The 23,449-nt window shown below is 41.0% G+C and overlaps 1 protein-coding gene across 3 annotated transcripts in view; it reads left to right on the plus strand.

Annotated features, from left to right (window-relative positions):
* Positions 1-5,522: 5,522 nt before the first annotated feature.
* Positions 5,523-23,449, plus strand: part of TLN2 (talin 2) — a 206,509-nt gene continuing 188,582 nt past the window's right edge. The window contains exon 1 of one of the 3 annotated variants that reach the window (XM_074917751.1): positions 5,523-6,018. The gene's annotated coding sequence lies outside the window, so the exon portion shown is untranslated. Of the gene's footprint in view, positions 6,019-6,279; positions 6,401-23,449 lie in introns of those variants that run through there. The other 2 variants (XM_074917749.1, XM_074917748.1) reach the window with 2 other exon arrangements.

The raw sequence follows: 23,449 nt of genomic DNA on the forward strand, positions 1-23,449 counted from the left end.
CAGTAGAGATCAATAATTGCAGCAGTGCTGGCTGCCTGCAGAAGCCTGGGGCCATGCCATGGAAATCCCTGCGTGGCCATAAAGAGAACACAGCAATTGAATGGGAGGCACAGGAAGGAACAAGGCTTATCTAATACTTCAGCTCCACAAACACAAAGTAGTGCTAAAGTAGCACGTGGCCCCAAAACTGATACTCTGGGATGTTTTTACTTGAGTGAAAAGTTTGCAAATAAATATTGATTTTGAAGAGTTACACTGTTTGTACACTTGAAGTTTACCCTGTGGCCCCAGATGTTAGTGCTTTATTAAACGCACACATTAAAGGAGACTCGCAATAAAGAATAGTGCGACTGCCGCCAATTTTTCTTTGGCAAACCTCCAGCAGGAAATAATCCTGTGTCAACTATAGCTCTCTCCTTTGGTACTGCACAGACTCAGACAATGCATCTGTTGGATTCATTTAAATATGTCCAAGTCTGTTTCATTGTTTTAAAGCATCAAAGACTTTTGCTGTTATAAATCATAACAAATAATCAGTAATTCTGAACAATAAAACCACATGATAAAAATGAGGCACAGCTGTTGCCAGTCATTGAAGGAGATTGTAAAAGAGAAACAGTTACATACATTATAGTGCATGTTATCTAAACGATTTGTTTGAAGACAAGGTGCTAACAATATCTCTCATTTTAAAGGTGAAGATTTTTTCTGTAACACTGAATAGTTAGATAGTAAAATTTACTATTTATTCCAGCAAGAAACTTAATATATTGTAACATCTGGGGAACCAGGGAAACAGCAGTGTATTTCCTAAAATACCTGGCATTGCTCCAGTGCTTTATCAGCATCCTTAAAACGCAGGAATTGAAAAAACACCATTATTGCTGCATGATATGAATTTCAGACAAAGCAGAAAGTTTAACATAACTCCATTCAAGTCAGATCTGATTTGGATCGCTCTGTATAATAACCAAGCAGTTTAGAAGACTAAATACTATTTTCAAAACTGTAATACAATATTTCCATGTGTACTTTGTGCAGAAAACTTTATGTTATCTTTGGATATAGATAAGAAAAAAAACTAAATAAAGCATCAAACTTTTAAAAATAAATGCTGATTTAGTAGGTGCTTTTAAAAACCAGCAAGAATGGTGTGAATATTTACACTCAGGAGTATCTGGAACCCAAAGACTCTGTATTACTTACTGTTCATATTGAGAATTATCGCTTAGCTAGATGCATGTGGGTTCATGACAACAGTCCTCATGTTTACTTTGCAATTCTTCCCACAACAGTTTTAAAAACCTGGAAGTGTTCATCAGACCAGAATGTAGTTCCGCTTCAAACATTAATGTTAAAATATGTTTGTCAGAAGCCACAGGGGGCTTGTAATCAAAAGGCAACTTGGATTGCCTTCCAAGGGGCAGCATTACAGAAAACACTACTGTTTGGGAGTCAGGATTTTTCCTGACAATAGAAATATCATGCTCGAGGGCAGCCAGACTGATTGACAAGAGGATCAGTTTATAACCCTTCTGCTCTACATACTATGTGGGATACAACTAAGAGATGCTACTCTTGTTCTTAGTCTCCTGACCTCCCACATTGCCAAATCTGTGTCCTATTAGCTTTGCCAGGACTGACATTTTCTGTGGGAATCAGTTCTGAATTATAATCCTATCCTTCATTCTCTTTGAGCTCTTGAAACTGCTGTTCTCTTTAAGATTATGTACCAAAACATCTCTTTTGTTTTCTGCAGTCTTGGTCTTGAGTGTTCCTTACTAAAAGTTTTAACTTGCTAAACTCATTCTTTCTCTGATCTCCTTCATATGTCTTCCAAACTTGCCTTTACTACATACAGCACTTTAAGGTAACAGACAACAGTTTAGGATACTGATGTATGGAAACAGAAGTGTGTGATGCTGGCCACTAACATCTTATTAGCACTCCCCATCCATCTCATTCAATCCGCTGTTCCTTACAGTGTAGATAGGTAGTAAGCTCTTCAAAACAAGGAGTGAGCTTTTATTCCATGTTTGCTTAATGCCTAGCAAAATTAGATGTCCTTCAACAATGATAACACAAACAGTAGCAAGATTATTAGAACAATAAGGAATACATAAGTACTATAATAGCTTGAGGAGCTAGTTTGTACCTTAGTCTCTTTCTGCTAGGGAGCAGCAAGGACTAGCTGCTGCCTAGAGGGTGGGAGGTTGGAAGTTACACACAATAACACAGCCAGCAAAGCAGAAGCCATCCTACAGTACTAAAGCAAGAGTAACAAGACAGGTATTATCATAGCAGACAGGCTTAACTCCAAACCCACATCATTAGAAAAGTTCACATCAATAAAGCAGATCCAAGATACAATCAGGAAGTCAGTCTACAGGTGAGGATGATGCCTAGTGAAGATAACCAGGGTCAGACACCATCTATTGATCTCCACAGCAGGTCCATAGTCAGGTCCATAGGTCAGGTTCAAAGTCAGACTAGGAACTACAATGTGCAGCTCACAACCTAAACCAACAGATAGTTCTATAACCAAGCTTCCACATGGACTCAAGGCCCAGGGCTGAGCTTATATGGAGCTCCTGGGTCCATGGGGCAGAGGGTGTGGGTGGAGGCCCCAGGTGAGGTTGGTCAGGGCAACTGAGTGAATGCACTCAGAACCATTATAATTACTGCCTGCTAATGCTAAAGCAATAATGACAGAGTTGACTTTTGCCTAACATTACTGATCAAGGATAAGTTTGACTCATTATAAATGCCATTTTTATAACTACATGTCTTAAGTTTATCTTTCAAAGCTTTCATTAAAGTAGTCTGGTCACACACAGAGAATCTAGTTTACATGCTTGGGGATGATTTATGCTGCATTTTAATAGAGCTATTCCAAGACAGTGATTTAAAATGTATTTGAAATGACAGATAGGAAAACTGTTTATAACGCACTTCATTGGAGGCCCCTGCACACACACACTTGACTAAGTTCTAGTTCACCCAAAACTATGCCAGTATTTCTGTCATCCACAGGCTACTTTAACAGAAATTTCAATACAAGGATTAACAGAGGGCTATGAACAAGTAAGACAGCATTTATCGATAGTTTGTATAGATGTTTCATGCCTCTGTTTTGGGGGATTGCTTCACATCTGCCCCCTGAGCGGTAAAAAAAAAAATGTCTTCAACCTTACTGTCCCACCTGGTAAACCACTGGAGAATGTCTTTCATGTTCACACGCCAATCCCATTTCACTTTGTTGAAGCATGTAAGTTTGTTGTAGCTCTTGCTCTAACAAAACACACTTACCCTTACAGCTCTGGGGTTTAGTAATTAGGAGATGGAAAGATAAAGCTGGGATGGAAGGAAAGCATAATCTCAGAAGTGGTCAGATGCCTGATAGCATATCTTAATTTTAAAATGTTCTCTGAACACAAGTAAAGCCTAGAAATGTTATATTCTTCTAAAAAATTCATTATTTTTCCACCAATCACAACAAATCATAAACATTACCTGTCACTGCTGGTAACTGCAACTGGAGTCTGATTTAATCTCAGCAGATTATTATGACATGCAGGTACTAGTATTTCAAACTCTGCAGCTATGACTGGTAAAATCAGTTTAACAATACTCCAGGAAACTGGTGGCAGGCTGAATAGAAAAGGAACGGTAAAGAAATTTTGGATTATGCAAGGACATTAACGTAAGTGCTTTCAGGTTCATCTATACTGTGACCATTATTTTTCAAGGGAAACACACCTATTTGCAAATTTTGATAAATTGAAATAATATAAAGGAACCAGGAAGTTGTACTTCTGTTCCCTATATCCACTTACTGCAGCAAAACTGTGGATATTTCTTATCACTGAAATAACAAAAACTGGATCCTCAAATGACAGATTGACAGGATACCTCATTTTTTATTGTAATAGTATTATAATGGATTGTTACTGTAGAACTCAGGAGTGTGCTCACACCCCCTTGTATTTGGTAGGGTGGTTTGTGCCTCAGAGCAAGTCACTAGCTGGGTGCAAAGGGAGATAGTAAATGTGTCCAGACACACAGAGGTATTGGGAGTAGCAAGACACAGAAGTGATACAGGGGAGCCTGGTCTCGCCACTGCACTCCATATTGCAGTAAAATTTTGTTCTTTGGGATTGGGGGGTATTTTTGCAGGCATTATGATAAAGAGATTTCCAAGGATCTGTTCGGAGGGCAATGCAGCAGAGGGATTTAAATGGTCTTCCTGTGAACTGAGAGGAAACAGAACACAGAAATTACAAGAACAAGAGACTGGAATTGTGGCTTTGCATGTTATTGCGAGAGAGAACACATAGGCTAGGAAAAAGTTTAAAAATGAAGTTCGTCAGGCAGAAAAAGCTGGTGCAATCAAGTATAGCAATGGAGCAGAGGAATTTTCTTTTGAATCAGTATTGCAGCCAGAAAATGGGATAATACTGCACAAAGAGATTAAATACAAAGAGATTATGTATTTTGTAAGAGGGGAGTTTAAATTGTATGCTGAATAGGGAAAGCCACATTGTTGGAAGCTTATCCTTATGGTGAGTAAAAGACCAGGATAAAAAAGCTGCTCTTTATGCAAAATGTTATGGCTGTTCACAGGTAACTTACATCTGGAAAAGTACCCCTAAAACACAAGAAATACTGAAGGTGTCACTTCTTCTAGTAACAGACACGATAGTATCTCATTAGTAACAAATATGATAACAATAACTCATTTGTAAAACAGGTATATTGTAAAGTATTTGTAAGTTATAAAGCACACCCTGTGTAGTCTCTATTTTAGTTACGAGGGTAGATGCTTGTTCCTTACTGAAGCTGACACAGCTCAGAGTGATTATTACTGATGTTAACATTATGCTGCTTCTAATTCTGTAGCGTGAGTGTGTAAGATAACCCCAGTTAGTTTTTGTAACCTCAGACTGTTTTAAACATGCCCACCAATAAGTGTGTTGGTACAAGTGTAACTATATTGGACTGTCACAGTGCAATTGTATGTGAGTGCAGTGTCTCAAGGTTAATTTGTTGGAGCAAAATTACTGTTGAAGGCGAAACCAGCTGTAGGGCGATGCAGCCCTTTAATCTAGTTACAAGTAAAAATATTTACTAATGGCTGTACTTCAGCTAAATCAGATTCCATTATTTTGATTGCATGATTTTTAACCGTTGCAGTTTTACTGATAGAGGCCTCAGTATATATGGAACTGATTCACATAAGGGACTAAATTTCCATCACTATTTCTTTTCTCCTGTTCATATCAATATATTGGTATGGAAGCCATCTACACAGCTCTAACGGTGGCAGAGCAGTTAAAATGATAAAAGATGCATAAGGCAAGTCCCGAGTTTTCTTCGCTGTGACAGCAGGTGATTTCTTGCTGCTGTTACTCGTGTAAATACTTAATACAACAAAACGCAAGGGCAGTTTGGATCGCTTTCAAAGCATTCTGACTGTATCCACGTCTCTGTGTTATCCTGAAGCCGTGTCTGCCCACGGAGTTCCGCCCGAGGTCGCCGAGCAGGAGGTGCGTGTCTGGGTGCCAGGCCCTGGGCGGAATCCCGGCGCCCCAGGTGCCTGGGTGGGGCACGGGCCGGCCCAGGGGCAGCCCGCGGGGGGTGCGGGGGGTGCGGGGCTCTGCCCCAGGCGCCGGCAGGCTGCCGGGAGCCGCCGGGGCGAGCCCCGGCCTAGAGCACCGCGCACCCGCCCAGCGCCCCGCACCGCCCGCACGAGCGAGGCCGCGCGCGCTGCCTCAGGGGCCCGGCGCCTCGCGCTCCACAGCGGCCCCCGGGGCTCGCTGTGCCCCGCAGCTTCGTCCTCCTCCTCCTCGCGGCGAAAAATGCCGGGCTCCCCCGGCCTCCTCCGGCCGCCTCCTCCGCCCTGAGGGGCCGTCGTCCCCCCCAGCGACTGCGCTCCCGGACGAGTGCAGCGGGAGCGACGCTGCCTCATCGCCTCGGCAAGGGCCGCGGCCGGCGGAGGGGCCTCCCCGTCTCGCCCAGGTAAGGGGGGGGGCTAAGCCCTGGGCCTGGCGGGCCGGCTGAGGCCGGTCTCCCCTCCCGCCGGTCTCCGGGCGCAGCGGAGGGGCTGGGCGGGCGGGACCCGAGGGTCGCTCGGGCTGGGCGGCCGTCCCGGGCTTCCCGCGCCGTGGGCCGGGCGGCGGCGGAGCGGGCCGGGCCGTGCCGGGCGGAGGGCGGCGGAGCGGTCCCGGACTGATGACGCGCTTCCTGCCCTCCCCGGCGGGGGTCTGCGCTGGAGTCCGCAGCGGCGGCGGCGGCGGAGCAGGCGGGAGCGGGCAGCAGGCGAGCGGGGGGGAAGGAAGGAAGGAAGCGAGCGAGCGGCGGGGCTTGGGCGCTTTGCAATGCTACAGTAACGTCTTTCCCGGTAGGAGCCCCGCGAGGACCCCCTTGTCCTGCCCTGCCGTTGCACGTTGCATGGACTGTCTGGTCCGTGCTGAGCCGCCGCCGAGAGGGGGAAGACTCGGCGCAGGGCTGAGCGGCGGGAGCGCAGAGCTGCTCCCTGCCTGCGGCGACTCGGCTGCTGCTGCGTTCGCATGTAGGCGCTGCGTTGCCCCCCGCCAGCCAGGCAGGCGGCAGCTGCGCTCCGTCCGGCACAACCTCGCCCGTGCGGAGCGCTGCCCGCCCAACAAGTTGCCGGTTCTGGGGGGGGCAGCAATAGCCCGGCCCGGTGCCGTGGCCCCGGGAGGTGGAGAGCGGTCCCGCTCACCTTCCCTTCGACAGGGGCCGAGCCGGGGTGGGAGGGAAACCGCGGTCCCTTGGGATTCCCCCCCCACCCCGTGCCGTATAGGGTTGGTATGGGAGGGAGGTGATGGGCCGGCCGGCTCCTCCCGGCCCCTCGCAGGCAGTCCAGGGGAACTTGGCGTGGCCGGGTCGGGGGGTGGGTTTGCCCGAGGGACGGAACTGTTCGCTGCTGGGCGCTACTGGCGACCGCGATTTAGAAAAAAACCTTTTCGCAACGCGTTGCGAAGCGACGACCTCCCAAGGACGATCGTGCCGCGTGTGTGTACGCGTATATTTGTATCCATCTATCTGTGCATATGTCCGCCTTCTCCCACCAGACCCGTGGGACTGCTAGGGTTGGAAGCGGGTCGCGGGCCGGTCCCGTAGGGCCACCCCGAGGGGAGGGAAGGACGCGTTCGCCCCTGCGCAGCGCAAACGGGGATGGATGGATGGATGGATGGATGGATGGATGGATGGAGGGGCGGGTGAGCCGCGCTGCTCTGCCGCCTCCCCATTGCCGGGGCCAGCCTGGGAGCGTGCCAGCGGTTCTGGGTTACCTGTCCCGGTGCAGCAGGGCTTCGTGCCCTCCACCGAGCAAAGCGCAAAACCACCGTTGGTGCGAGCCGGTAGTGGGTGTTTGCGGAGGGCCTGTCCACGCTGTGGGCTGGGGTTCCCCTGCGTGTCCTGGCACCTCTCTTTCTTCCATGCCACCCTAGGAGATGGCTGTGGGGTGCAGGGCACAGTCTTCTCTTAGGGCGACTAGAGGGCGCCGACACAGTGCCACTGCCCGGGCACTGCGTGGGAACACCTGTCTGGGAGCTGGGGCCTCTGCTGTCTTTGTGCTCACCTTCTGTAGCGCTTTTGTTCTGCTGACCAGCCACTTCGATTTCTTTAGGCTCTACTTTTTGTGTGTTAAAATGCTGCTGCGGTATCTCGTTAGAAAGATCATGGGAATGTTCATTGATTGAAATAACTGTGTCAGATTAAACAATTGCCCCCTTTCCTCCAAGTCTTTTAAAAGTTTATTTTGCAGACCTGTATTTTAGAGCCAAGTTTGAGCCATATTAAGTTTCAAACCAGTTCTGAATTTGAAAGTATGTTATTTAAAGACATCAGGAGTTCTGCATCATCAAGAGAGCCCGGTAGCTGTGGAAAAATGTCCATACGATTAAAAAGCAAGCAAGCAACACGTTTCTGAGATTTCTCTTGCTTATGTAAAACATCACTTACTCATATGTGAATGGCAGTGTGTTGCAAGTACAAGTGCAAGCTGCCAGTGTTAGTTATAAAACCTTGCAAATTGTGGTATAGGAAAGACTTTCATATCTGTTTAAGATAATGGTCACCCTTCTTCCAACAGTACAGTTGTTAACTCAGTTTACTATGAATTAAATTGGCTGAACTACCTCTTCTGCTTGAATTCTCAATACATGGAATTTTTGAGGCGGTACCTTGAGATCGGAGGTTACCACACAGCTGGGGGGGGGGAATCTCTTGCCTCTGGGAAGTGCATTTTGTGTGAGTTTTACAATGCCTCATTTAACTCGCTGGTCCCTGCAGAACTAAAGGGTTAAGTGGAATTTTCATCTAGCTTATCTGTTGATGGCAAAATTGTTGAGTTTAAGTAAAACAAGAATACTTTTTGTTTCTGGTTGCCAATCTAAGCCTTTGGGTTGTGACAAATGTGGGCAATATTTTAAATGTTTAATCTCAGTATAAAACTTGATAAAGATTATAGCAATTTCATATAGGATACCCATTCATTTTACCATTCAAATTATAGACGTTTACCCTGAATAATTGTCCTGTGTGTTCTTAGAGTAACATCTGTTGCATGATATCATGTAATGGAATGTAATACAGCCTAATTTAAGTTGATTTGAAATGTTGCCATCGCACTGTAGTAGTGCCTGAGAGGGCGAGAGGTTTTTTGGTGTATGTATGATGGATAGGTTGGTTAGGAGTAGACAGTGTTGAGAAAGATGAACTTGCATTTGATCTGCAAAGGATTAAGTAATTTTACTGTGAGCTAGTTTTGTTGTACAGTTTTACTTAGACTTCTTTCATCGTTTGCCAGCTATTCTAATCACTGAATTCTACTTATATTAGGAAATGCATCTATAGTTATATTTGTAACTGACTAGTACAGCACTACAGTTGATTCAAGTATTTTTTATTTTGGAGAGGGGGGCGGGAGCTTGAAACATCAGGCTGTGGCATAGCTTGAACTGTGTAATATTCATAATGACTTAAAATTCTTGCTGTGAAAACTTTCTCTTATTTGGTATTGTTTCTACAAAGATTTGACTCCACACAGCAAGGATGTTCTGAAGCATTAGTATTTGGATAGTGGCATTTTCATATGCTTACCTATGTAATACCTGTTAAATCTCTGCAAATGTAAGGTCTAGGCAGCTTCCAAAATGCCAGTACTTAGTCACCACAGCTAGACAGTAGCAGTGCAGACATCCATCTCCATTTCTTTTTGTGACATTTGTCAGATAGCTGTTGGGATATCAGCGTTGTATGTTCATGACATGTGAACTATACCATTTGCTGAAGCATCGTTCCAATCCTTAATTTTAGCATTAAAGTCCCAAAACCACCATTTGAAGTAACTCTCAGCTTGTAGTCCTGTCTGAACCTCAGAGATTTCAATAAACTGCCAAATGTGTAGGCATCCTGATTTTTTTTTGAAATATGCAGTTTCTTGCAAAGAAGTTCTTATCCAGATGCTGCCTTTGCATCAGGCCATAATTAGAAAAGAAGTGTGAATGTGTTTACAGACCACTGTATCCAGCTTTCAAAAGTTATTTTTTTTTCATTGCTCTTGAATCTTTAAAAATTTGGCAAGTCCGCTTATACATGTTTCTGCAGACAATAGAATGCTGAGGCAAATTGAGAACAGCAAACAAAATGGTTGGGTGTTGTTGCAAATAGGGGGAGGCTGTCTTAATAGGCAGTATTTTGCATATTAGGTTTCATTTGTTTACTTTTGGATTTTAGTGTGTCAGTTGGGACAAATGTTGCTGGTATATAGCTGGAAATTGTAGTTTCAGGTAGCCCTGACTGTTGGTACCTGGAGGAGAATACAGGTTTTTGCTTCTGGGTTTCTGCTTTTGACCACACATGGTTATAAGAGTATAAATTAAATTGAACTGAAGAACTTTTGTGGTCAGAGGAGATGCAAATGTTAAAGCAGAGGGTTGTTTTCATAGTAGCCTGTCTACTTCTGGTTCTAGAGGCTATGTTAAGCAGAATAATCTAGACTTTTGAAAATCCTGGGTCTGATCAGTGTCAGAGAATTGTGGCCTTCTATCTCTGGGTGCAGTAAAGACATGCCTTTTGAGTGAGACTGATGTGCTTGGAGATGAGAATGTGGAGAGGAACCTGTGGTTAGTTTTGATGCCAGACTTGTAACTGTGACCACTGAATTTTCTAAGTTTCTGTCCGTGCTAATGCTGCTGTGAAAACCTGTTTCATAGTAGTGTCAGAGAACCATTTCCCTGGGTGTGTTATGTGCACACATGCTTATCTTGGAATGGAGTTTGAATTAGCCTGTGTACTTGAAGCAATTGTGATAACATTTTGATATTTTCCACTTCCAGTTGCAAGCTGGAATTCTATCCCCAGAGATCCACCCCCTCAATTCTCAAAGCTCCACCACTTTTTTACCCAAACATCTTCATAAAACTAGGAAACACACTGACTGACTTCACAAGATGAGGGTGACCATACAACAATAAGTCTGGTCTTAAAATATGTTTACAGTGTTGACTTCTTACTTGTAGTCCCTTTACTTGACAGCAACCAGTTGAATTTCTGCCAAGATGGGTCAGGCTGGCACTTGAAACTGCCTTCCTTGAATTCTCAGTAGGTAGCTCATCTTTCTGTGTTTGGGCAGTAGGAAGAAAGTGTGAACTGAAGTGAATTGTAAATGAACCTTGTGTCTTTCTATCTGTCAGCTCTTGAAAGGTTGAGATTTCTTACTTACATGAAAAAGTGATGTGTAACCCAGGAATAAGCAGGAGACTCTCAGTCTTCTGCATCACAGCAATTAACAGTTGAGGTGATAAAGAATCAATGGGCTACATGGGTTGTTTTAGTTTTTCAAGTTGAATAACCATCTACATTTGTCAGCTGTGGTAGAGTGATTTGTTGCTATAGTGTATCAAAGTGTGTATTGTTTTGCTGAAGTGTTTGGTATAGTGGTGTGAGAACATCTTAAACAATAGGGTTGTGTTCAGTTTAGAAAAGCTTTCAGAGGGGTGTAATGCTTTTCTTGTTACATATTCTTGTTTATTTTCTTATAATGATCTCTCTTACCTTTCTTGGGAATTGATATCTGTGATACGGTAAATAACCCCTTGTTTCAGCTACCTCAAGTCTAGCTTATACTGTGTTTTATTTACAGTGGTGGTATGTACTAGTGGGAAAGCTGTGATTTTTCTGGAATACGATATTTAAAGTTTGGCTGTAGATGATAGAAATAAGTGAGCATAAAACAGTTTCAGAAACTTACTGATAGTAAAAATTAGGCTTGAATTTGTACAAGTGGAAACATTAATTAGCCCTAAAGGGATTTATGGCAAGTACATCTTTCCTTTGTTCAGTTTAAATGTGCCAAATGCTACGTAGCAGGAAACATCAAGGTGGCATTTGGCAGAGGGAATGGAAGCAGCAAAAGCAGGTTGTGAATGTCTGACAGGATTGATAATCCCTGTTGAAGAAGAGATTTATGGTAATTTAATGGGAGAGGCTGTGGCAGGAATATGGTGGTGGTGTAGGACTGAAGTACATAATGTTTAGACAGTAATAATGTTGATTTACCAGGACACAGTCAAAATTCAGCAACAGGGATACAAATGAATGTATGAATAAATGAGATCAGGAAACTGAACTTGAATGCTGTAGTTCCGTATAGCCTGCAAGTTTTGTAATTCTTCCTTGTAATTTTCCCATTTTTGACTAACAGATTTTCTTAGATTAATTTTTGTTGCAGTATAAGGAAACATCTCCTGTTGGTGAGGAGGTAACTGAACTATCTGGGAGAAGGATCAAGTGAGAGCCACTACTGCGCAGCCCACATGCAAGGTCAAATAGAAGGAACCAGTGGCGCATCTTCTGGGTCAGGGTATCACTAAAGGCCTTGTTACAGGGAGGAAGAGATAAATGTCCAACTTCAGTTAAAAAAACGCAAAGACTGTGGGAAACGAGATCACTCTGTTGTGATGTTTAAAGTACTTCTCAGAAGTGTTACGTGCAAAAGCTGAGGATGTACAGATCCCAAGCAAGAACCTGAGATCTTGTAGTACGTATCAACTGTTTTGTAATTAAAAAAACAAATCAGTGGCTGTGTTTGCAGTTCTGAGTAAGGTCCTGATAAGCCTGATTGTAGCTGGGTTGCCTGTTCAGTTGCACTGTGATACTAACCAGACTTAAAAGCAGCTGAGGAGAGAGGCAAAACTGAATGTACAGAATACTGAAGTCTGTGAAGAAAGGGTAGTTAACTAAATTTTGCCTGGTGAAATGGGACAATCCAGACTATGGATTAAGTACAGAACAAACCCAGAATGAGAGAAGCGGGCTTACAGTGTATCTAATGGGCCCTGTCCTCTACATGCAAAGGCCTTCAGACATAGGATATGTAAGGGGTCAGTTCAAATGGGTTCACAGGTGCTGTATGGCTGAGTGAGGTTTTGTCCTCTGTCTTTAGAGAGCCAAGAAAGCAAAGGCTGGGCTGAACAAAACAAAATTTTCCCAGGACCAGGAACATAGTCTGTTAGTGGTGCTACCTGCATCCATATCTGTGGGTAGTTGGAGGACCTATGGCATTTCAGTCTTTCTCCTCTCCTGTTGTATACTGCCTGTTGTTTTGTTCAAAATGGCCACCTCATTCCAGAACATGCAGATACTTACCTCTTACAGGGAGATGCTTAGCCACTGCTGTGTGGCTGTTCTTGAAAGAAAATGGTCTAGTCTTGAAAAACCCCATTGTAGAGGTCACAGCAAACCATCCAACATGAACACAAAGCCTTCTAGTACCATGGAAAATAGTCATTTGAAACTTGATGATCTTGAGGAAAAGAACAGTTACGCTCAGTATGTGATCACCTAGGGCACAGTACAGTTAGAAAGCCCAAGTATGCAAATTTCTTGTATTTTTTCAGTGGGAAGAAGGAAGTGTCACTTCTGCTCTCCTGACAACTTTTTTGCTGTTGCCTGGTTTGCAGGACAGGGCTCTCCATCCCAACAGCTGGTGGTTGCCTGAGCTCTAATGCAAGTATTTCAAGAGTGAAATTGCTTCATGAGAAGATTTAGGGAAGTCTTGTTGGTAATCTTAAAATATAGTTCTTTACTTGCATACTTCTTGAAAGCAAAGACTTTCAGTAGCCTTCTTTCTGTTAGTTGACATGATGACCAAGGTGCTAGCCAAATTTTAATGCATTCTGCCTAAAAAACCAAGATATATGAAATAAGAAACCATGGGATTTAAATTTCACAATTTTCTTGTTTTTCTGAAAGAAATCCCACAAGACAAAGCATTAAAATATTGGGAGGGCCTGGGCAGAAAAGATATTAATGTAAGAAAGATTTCACGTCAGAACTGTGGCTGACTTTGTAAGAACACTCCAACAGAATGGCAGGGCTTTAGTGGCAAAGAGAGGAGGCAGAAAAATAACCTCGATTGTGGTACAAGTGTGTGGCTAAGGTGAGCTACTTCTGCAGCAGTTCTTAGAGATGATTTAACACAGATAAACAGAGGCTGCAACCAGTTAGAAGGGTAGATGTGCCCTGAAGAACCAAACAGATCGCTACTGAAACAACTGTAAGGCCAGCCTCTGAAGGGGACTCAGTAATGATTGTGAATATCTGTGCAGGAAAAATGTGTTCCTACCTAATGCTGCTATTACTCCTTTTCAAAGATACATTGAAATCTGAAGCTTTAAAAATGCCATACATGTATAAGGGCAAAAAGCCCTGTTGCTTTAGGCTGAAAAGTAAAAGTTAAAACCAAAACACCGTGTTCCATGTGGATCTTATTACAATCAGCAATGGCCTTAATTTCTTTGAAATAGTTTTACCAGCCTACCAGATCATTTAAGGTAGTGGTTTCCAAAGATTTTTTTGATCTCATATTAGTAAAAGATTTGTGAGCATGCACACCCAAAATATGTATATTTAGTTATAAATTATGCACATACACTACTGTACTAATATGTACATTATAAAACATATACAAAAGATAAAAAATAAGGATGAGAAACACTATTTAAAACTTTTGGTTTATTTCTTAAAAAACCCTCACTTTTTTCTCTCATTTAAAAACATCTTTTTGTGACACCCATGTGATTGAGTATGCTTCGCTATTTAAAAAAAAAAATCTTGGTTTAACACTTACTTTGATACAGCTATTCGAAGGTCTGGTTCTAAGTTCAGTTTATTTCAATACATGTTTTTAATGGCTGTCATAGCTGAAAAAGACACGAAGATACATAGATCTAAAGGCAAGAAGTGCATTGTTGGTTGTGCTTACTAAATAACGATACTCATTTTCCACTCCCATACACTAATTACGCAAGAGTTTTTCTTGAAATTAATCTCTTAAATTTCTGTCTTCCCTCATGTCAATCAGTTGTTCTTGTAAACTAATGGGAAGGTGTTGCATTCTTCTGTTTTTAACAATTGCATTCAAAACCCCCTGAAACCCTTCTTTTGGAATATTTTTAAACAGGTTAGGAAATTCTGTTTCCAAGTCTTTTAAATGTACAAATTTGAGAGGTTTTTATAGTTAACACATCATTTTCAGCAACAAAATCACCTAACAGTGGAAACATTTCCAAACATCCATTTTCAAAACAATCTGTAGAGTGAGTATCTTTTGAAAAGCAGTTACTTTCTTGCTCACTGTTAAAATGTCAACTTCACCTTGAAGGGACACTGTAAGTGCTTATTTTTTTGAAGATATCTGCTAGGGAGCATACTACTGACAGCCGCTTGTCATCACAGAAAAGGTCAGCAAATTTTGAACAGTTGTCTTTGTGGAAAAAAAATGCACAATGCATTTTAAAGTTTGACAACTCTTCTAAGCACTTTGCCACAAGATAACCAGCAACCTCAGTGTGGGAATATGACTTTCATAGTCACTCCCCATCTCATTACAAGGTTGTCGTAAAGATTTTAAAGGTCTTGTTTTTATAAAATTAACCATTTCAGTGACATCCTGTAGCACTTTGTATGCTTCTGGTTCCAACTTTGCTGCAATAGCTTGCCTATGAATGATGCAGTGAAAGAAATTCACATGCGGTTCTGTTACCTTTACACCGGAATTAATATTATTTTTTGTATTCCAGTCAAAGCAGCCACCCCATGAGTGATTACACTTGCAGAGTTTTTCCATAAAACATTGTTTCTATTAGAGGAATAATTTACTGTTGAGAATGTGTTGAATCTTTTCCAGCACATCTTTCCTGTAGTGACTCACAAAAAAGTAGTTCCCAGTGTATTTCATCATTGAAACAATCTAGCATATACTGTAAACTGAGACGTGTTAGAAACATCTGTACTTTCAGCCAACAGTATAGCAAACCTCCCACACTGCACAATTTATTCTAATGCGCTTTTTTCTTCAATTTTTTAGCTGTTTTCTATGCATCTCAAGCAGTGTTTGCTGACAAAGTAATGCCATGTTGTCTTCCATTTATTACTTCAGCCATTTTTTACTGCGTCAGGAAGACCAAGTGCTTCCCCAATGGTATGTCTCTGTTGCTATTGGGAAATAAACCTTAGAGAGACTTCTAAAGGTTTATTGTGAAGTTCAGTGCTGATTTTTTTTTTTTTTTTTTCCAGCAAAGTTCTGTATTGAGTATCTCATTGCTTGAAACCAGTGCTGAAGAAATTGTAGAGATTTGTCCTCATGTTCTGGGTGCTTAGTTTTAAAATATATTTCTAATTGTGATGGCTTCATACTATCATTAGCTACTATCTCAAGCCACAGTGTACACTTAGGGTGAGGTTCATCGTTAGTGATAGCAGATGTAAATCCATAGGAGATCAGTTGCTGCACATGGATTTTGAAGCAAAATCAAAATCTGTTGTGGCATCTGTGTATCTGACATAACACTTCAGAGTCTTTGGGGTCAGAGGTGATTTGAGCGAGACTGCAACTGTAGAGAGCCCTAAACCATTTGTGGATTTCCCTGGTTAGAATTCCTTGTCTTCACTTGCCTCACATTCTTGTAGTTTAAAACCATGGTATTTAGTAATGTGACCCACGTGTGTTATGACAGCATGCAAATTTTTATGAGCATGCCTTTGTGAATTGCGGCCTTAGGTCACAACAGTTAAACTTTTAGAAATCAGCATTCCTAAATGATGGAAGTTTTCTTTGGTTGCTTGTTTTTGTTTTGTTTTTTTTTCCATCTGGGACTTCTAAGAAGGGACAGCAATTCTTACTCGGCAGCCGACACAAGGTAGTTCTCATTGTGCCTGAGGCTACAGTGTCTTCCCTTAAAGATAAATTTCAGGTACCTGCTAAACATCTGCTATCAGGCACCAGTACTGTCTTGGTACCACCCATTAAGTGTATCTCTTCATGTACAGCTCAGCTGTCATGTGAATTGTGAGGAATGAAGTACAACTTTAGCCCCTGAGGAAGATGTGAAAGCAAGGTGGGATTGCAGATAAGTCCTTTGGGTAAAAAGGGAAGATAAAGCAGGGAGTTGCTTTTTGAAAGTTGTTTACAAGGCACTTCTTAAAACCAAAGTAAAAAATGTAGAATGAAGACAGAAAATAAAAGAAAAAACATGAGGAAAGCATCTTTTTAAAAACTGTAATTACAGCTTTGTAAAGACTGAAGATTTGCCATAGTGTGGTATTGACTAATTGAGTTCTTTTCTGGACTATGTACTCGTTTCAAATTTCTTGCTTAAGCTGTACCTTTCAATATTTAAACCAAAATTGCATTACTACGTGTGAAATAGTCTTTGTACTAGCATTATCAGATATGGAAAGCAGCTGTCTCTTCATAGAAGCAGACTTTCTAGAACAGTTGTGGGTATTCGGTACCAACACTTATATGTATATGTTTAATAGATTTTTTTTTTTTTTTCTTTTTGAGTTAAGTTGTTCTGCAAGAAGAGTCTCCAATTTAGTTTCATTTGGGACATTTTTCTTTACATTTATTCTATGGGACCTAATTTTCCCATTACATGTGACAAGTGAATCAGTATGCTATAGACCTGTGCAAGTGAAATTTATCTTCCTTTTGGGCCTCTAGTGTTTAATACAAGTCAGTTGTTTTCTTTTTCCTGGTCAGTCTACAGATGTTTGAAATACTTGTGCTTGTTGGGAATTTGCAATTTGAAATTTAAGCAATCATACTTAAGATATCTCCAGGTAGCTTAGAATTAGAAAATCTTTCTTCTGACAATGTTTAGGGGATAATCAACTAAGCAATAGGAAAAGGCTTCTTTAAGTAGTTAGCTAATGAAAACCTAGTATTTGTATAATCAAGCTTGCCTGTGGAGTATGACTGTCTTGATAGTAGTTAGTGGAATGCAGTCTTTTGATGGTGTTGGTTGACAATCCAATATTTTCATCAGTGTGAGCGTATCCGTGACCACTAGCTAGTGAAACAGCTGCGCATATGATAGAGGAGCTGCAGCAAGTAGGAGAGAGGCTAGCCTTTGCTTGTGTTTAGTGTTTCTTCCTGTTTAGAGTTATGGAATGCTTGCATGAAACCAGCTTGTTCTCCAGAATGCAGCTGATGCAAAATGGGGCCAAACTGAAGTATTTGCAGAAAAAAATTAAAATGAAGGCTTGGTGAAGAATGTAAACAGGTGAGTCTGGGTTACTGTTAGGCATACTCTGGTTAGGTAATGAATGTATTCAGAACAGTGACATGAAACTCAAGTGGTACACGGTATCTCGGTGCAAGTCCTACAGTCCAGAAATTCAGGGGGTTGTAACAAGGAATCTGTGTTCAGCAAAGAAGCTTTAGTGTTGTGTGGAAGACAAAGGTCCTGACTAACAGCTAAAGAGTGGATTTAGAACAGAACTTTGGAGACTGAAAATATGCATTTCCAGCATCCCTTTGTTTCCATTGAAGGCTTGTTTGCTTTTTCAAGAAGAAAAATAGGCATCAAAGACACCATCAACAAACACTGACCTCAGAGTTAGGTCTGGTTTCAGGGGACATGGATGGCTCCAGACTCCAGCTTATGTGTCTAGATATGCAGAGGTTACAGCCCACCTTGCTACATATTTGGATTACCTACTTTGAAATTTTTTTTTGGCACACAGAAGGGAAAGTTTCCCATCTTTTGCAGGGGAATACATGAATCAGTATGGTGCTCTAAAGCTACGTATCAAGATCCTTTGTGTAAAGAGGATACCTTTAGGAGGGTTTTGGTAATAATAGCTGTTTGTCAAAGAAGACTTTTTTATTATGTACAGCTTTAAATTATCTGTCCAATACACAATGGACAGTGGCTGCTGTCTTCACTCAAGGGGGTTGAAGACTGTGCTTAAGGTTCTCTCACTTAGATGTTATGCTGCAAATTAGTTATACATTGCACTGTCTTCCTAGTGCAATGAATAAACAATTAAAGCACTTGAAACCAGTATTTCTTTCAGAAGAGTCTGATTTTTGAACTGGAAGAAATAAGCTGATGTGTTAAACTGTTCTGAGATTCTCTGGAAAAGTCTGCAGGGTGCTGCAACTTATGAGCGTAATAAACCTTGATTTCAGTTTGTTTATACTAGTAGCTAGTGGTTTCTAAATGTCTGTTCTTGGCTTGTTTGGGGGCAAGTCTTGCAACAGTTGTCTCCTGCAGCTGAACAAAGAAGCAGTGTTTCTTCAGTATTTGAGAGAAAATAATATATAGGCAAAAGAATGCTTACCAGGTAGTGGAGAAAAGGAGCTTCCTAGTAACTCAGCTTTGAAATCCTTGAATTGGAGAAAATCTTGTTTTCCTACATGTTCTCTCCTTTTCCCATGCACGCTTTGTTCTGCTTTAGTTTCTGCTCTTTAATGATTCCAAACACACAGAACCTTTTGTTTAGTCCTACATAAGACAAAGTGTAAACAAGAAGTGGTTTGCACACTTCTAGATCTATATGAAGTGCAACTGGGTGGTTGCATCTTCTGAGCTGCTGTTTCAAGTTCTTGTTCCACTGAGATACCAGTGCAACTGTTTTGACTGCACTTGGTGGTTTTTAATGTGTTGTTAACAGTCATATAAGCTGGAAATGCAAAGCAGAGATAGTTGTTTAGGTCTTTGTGGTGACCATGGGATCCTGAAAATGAAAGAAAATGTTTGACTTTGTAGGGTCCTAGGTTACATCTAGGCCCTATGAGTTTAGGCTTACAGCTTAGTAAAGTGCTTCTTCAGGCAAGGTAGAAAACTATACATACAATATAAAACATAAACCAGAGTTTTGTCATTATAAGAGAGAGGGACTGTGGTGGTGTTCAAATAAAGAAGGGGTTTTTGTTGATTTTTGAGGAGGTTTATAGAGATGAATTACACTTTATAAATTACTCCAAGCATTTTATAAATAGTAATTTGTGCTGCCTTTGTAAAGTGTCAAAAGAATAACCTTGTTGTATGACAGTTACTACATTTGAAGACAATGTAAGTTATTAATGAGATGGTGAAGTTGTGCTTTCTGTTGCATATACTTGGTATCTTCTAACTGACTGAACACAAGTTTTCAATTATACACATAGGCATGAGTCCAAAGCCTTTGAAGCACTATGGAAATCTGTGTACATGAGAGTTATGTCTCTGAGGGAATGTGTGTGTAAAATAAGCATGTACATGATGTGTTGAATTTGTCTAAATAGGCACCAATACAGCCTGTGGCCTTAACAGTTGACTACTTATGATACTTCAACCCACACATAAAAATAAATCCACCTAATTAGTGTTGATGGTCAGAAAGAACTATATATTAATGTATTTTGAACAATGGAACTCTTAAGATTATTTGTTTGACTTCTTAAGGATAAATAGAAAGGCTCAGGAATACGTGGTATTGATTTTGAGTGCTTTAACATGGATTGGAACTCCGAGACAAGGACTAGCCTTTGTGCTTAAGCTGCCGAAGTGTCTAGACATGAATTCAAATCTGGAACTGTTTTTGCAGCATTTTCTTACATAAAATGATGATGTATCGTACCCTGTATCAATGATTTACTGGCATCCATTTTTGGTTTCTGCATTCTCTCTTAGAGAAAAGTGGGTTTGATAGCTTAAGGCCAAGTTCTACTGTCATCTGATACTTCATTCTCTTCACACAGCATGTAGCTAGTCTGTGGACTCTGGCACTTTTGGAGATCAGAGCTGGGTAGCCATATGGGCAGGATTGATGTGGTTATGCATGCTACAATAGAAGTCCTCAACTTCAGCCACAAGCAGCACAATTTAAGTTGAGAGCCTAGGGGGAACAATTTTTTCCTTGTGTTGCATGTATAGGATTGGCCGAATGATCAGGATTTTACCCTTCTAGAAGCATTACAGGCTTGCAATTACTCTGTCAAAGGTGAAGGCAGAGACCTTGATGGGCAAGGGGAAAGTAACTATGTGTGTCATAGCAAATTGAGTTGTTGAGCCCAAATGTCAGGTTTCAGTTTGAAAATTTAATTTGGAATACTGACTTTGCAGGAATTTGACCTACGGCTTCAGTTTGAAGCTTTATTACCCTTGCATCCCTCTATCCCTTCTTTCACATCCCATTCTCTAGTAATCTTTCATATACTCACTGGGCATGATGGAAATAAGTCTGAATTGCTGTATTCTGATGATACTTGAGAAACTCAGATGCTAGATTTTGCACATCAGTGTTAATACTGTTAAAAGCCTTTTTTCTTAATTTGCAAAAAAATACGCAGTTTTTCAGGAAACATAACATATTCAAATTGTTGCATTAATTAAGAAAAAAATTTTTTAAAAAAATTGGCAGTCTCCAGAGGTGGCCCACTGGAGGTCTGACTGATTGATAGATGCTATTTTAAATGTAGTCAAGAAATGTCATGCCTAACCTTACTTTTGTAGGGGTTTTGTTTCCTGTAGAGCTACTAGTCAGAATCCAGTGGCGGTGTTTATAGTATCACTGAACAGGAATTACCCCAAATTATGATTAAAATGTAGCAACATTTTTTTTCTAAAATTCTTAATTAGCAGGATAAAAATAAACTGTATAGGTAAACATGGCTATTGTATTTAACACTCTTTTAGGGTAAGAACATGTGAAGCATGTCCTTCTATTATGAGCTTGGATATCCTAGGTACTGGCATAATAGTCTAAAAAAACTCTTCTGAAAACACTTGTTTCAGTACTTTTTTGACAATGCTGTACTGTGACAAATTCAGTTATTTTTTATAATGAAGGTGCACCTTTTGTCCTTGATGAGTGAATTGCCATCTCTTACAGTGAATATTAAAAATCAAACCCAAAGTTTTTGAGCTAGGTTACATACCTAATGAAATTTTGTCTTGAGATAGTCAGCAATTCAGGAAAGGTTAAAAGTGTTTGATCCATTTTTCCTGGGGATATATTTCTCTTTTTGCACTCAAAGTGATGCAACTGACCCCATCTTGCAGCAACATGTAACTTTGTTCCAGCTTCCTGAGCTGACACTTTGGCTTGTAAGGAGATTTTTTGCTTCTGGCTTGCTCTCTACTTGTGCCTTGTTTAGGATTTTATATGCTGCAAATTTGGTTAAAATAAAGATGAATTGCTAAGTGGATGCTTTTAAGTTTCTTGCTTGTTTCTAACAGAAAAATAGAGGAAATGGTAAGATCTTGCTAACCTTGACTTGTACTTGGACTGTGAGCAGCCCATTTTTGGTGTGCTATAAATGCTGTTTATACTGAAGGTAAAAGTGGATCTGTTCTCAGTTACCCTCTGTAACTATTTATCCCAAAACTTGAAAATAATCTTCTTGGATTTTGGATGTTACATTTTAGTTCGTAAATTTGTGCTTCCCCCAGATTTCTGGGCATTTTTTCCCCAAAAACTGCTTCTGTGCTAAGCACCACTGAAGTACTTGGTAGCTGCATATTGGAGTGCAGCCTGTGACAATAAAAGGGTCATTCCTTGGAAGATGAGCATCTGCCTGCATAGCAAGCTCTCATTGTTCTATACATTGCTAATATTACTATTGTATGTTTCTGTTTTGGAAAGAGCCAGTCCTATTATATTAAACCTGAGACTTTGGAAAAAATGTGTCTCTTTATCTAGGTTTGAGTTCCAATACTTCAGATGAATGCCATAAAAATAATTTCCTGTCGGGTTACTGAGGATGGACCACCTAGCCTCTGTAAGAAGCAGTTCTTTCTTTGAAGGGTTGACAGGTCACAGGACAGACACTTGCTCTTACTTGGTTCTTCTGTAGTCACTCATAATAGGGAACATGTATTCCAGTTGTCTGGTGCTAACACCAAAGACAGTCTCTGTTTTTTATGTGTGGGATGTGTTTGGCAACAAATACTTAATTCCAAATCTTTGTAAGAAATGCTGATTACCAGGTTGTTCAAGTATCACAGAGGTGCACCATCCATACCAAACAATTGTTGTTAATACCCTTTCCTTCTCAGTTTGCTATATTTTCTGTAATAACAGAGATCTTATTCATGGATATTATTCATGTGTATTGAATCTTGCAGAAATGTTGCTGTCAAATCATCACATTAAGGGGTGGGATTTAGGCATGCAGTACTTGTTTGTGAACTAGTGAGGAATCTAACCTTGGTGTGGAGGTAACGCACTGTGTGGTAGTGCATGCAGGAAGTACAGTGAAACTGAAGATGCTTAGGTTGTGTGAATGGCTGTGACTTGTCCTCTTTGTTTAAATACAGTTTTTGAAAGACTTTGAGCATGTTAAATCTACACAAGAGGATGTTGATTCAACCAGTATAAATCTTCATAGTCCCTTAATCTTGATTCTTGTTTTTAAGCTGTGTTTTAAAGCAGATCTCATCAACACTTTGTATAATTTCATGCATGTTTTTTCTCTGGAAGCCTTATTAATTCATTTCAAGCAAAATTATATTGGTTTGCTGTTGGTACCAGTCTGTGATAGCTGCTTATCAGAAGGCTTGAAACTTTTTGTGCCAACTTGGAAGAACAGAATTCTGATCAGTGTTCTGTATTAAGCACTCTGGTAAATACGATTCCAAAGCCTATTTCCTGCTTTAGGTGATCAAAGAGAATGCAGACCTCTCCAGTGATTATTGTGGTTGTGAAGAATTCATGTCCCTTCCAACAGTGCACGAAACTGATTTACAGTCTCTTGTGTGCACAAATCAGCTTCCTGATGTGATTAGCTACACTGCTGCCCACATTCACTTTTTCCAGAAATTAGTAGCATAAATGGTCTTGTAGTACAATATCTAGCTTCTTGATGTAGATGGGGCAGAAAAATATTTGGGCAGTGTATTGACAGAAGACATAGTTGACTTCCAGTGTGCCTGACAAATTGGTTCGTCTCCTTAGCCTTCAAAATTAAAGGCATTCTTATGTTCATAATTTTAAATTTAAATTAGTGTGACAGGACAGATTCTGCCTGACAGCAGGACAGAGGTCTTGATCAACTGTGTGCTTTAATATTTTTGTTGTGGGGAAGCAAAAGATGATGTATTGCATCTTACACACTGTTCCTAGGTTCAACTAGAAGCTGGAGATT

Source organism: Athene noctua, chromosome 13, assembly GCF_965140245.1.
Source record: "Athene noctua chromosome 13, bAthNoc1.hap1.1, whole genome shotgun sequence".
Classification (NCBI taxonomy): domain Eukaryota; kingdom Metazoa; phylum Chordata; class Aves; order Strigiformes; family Strigidae; genus Athene; species Athene noctua.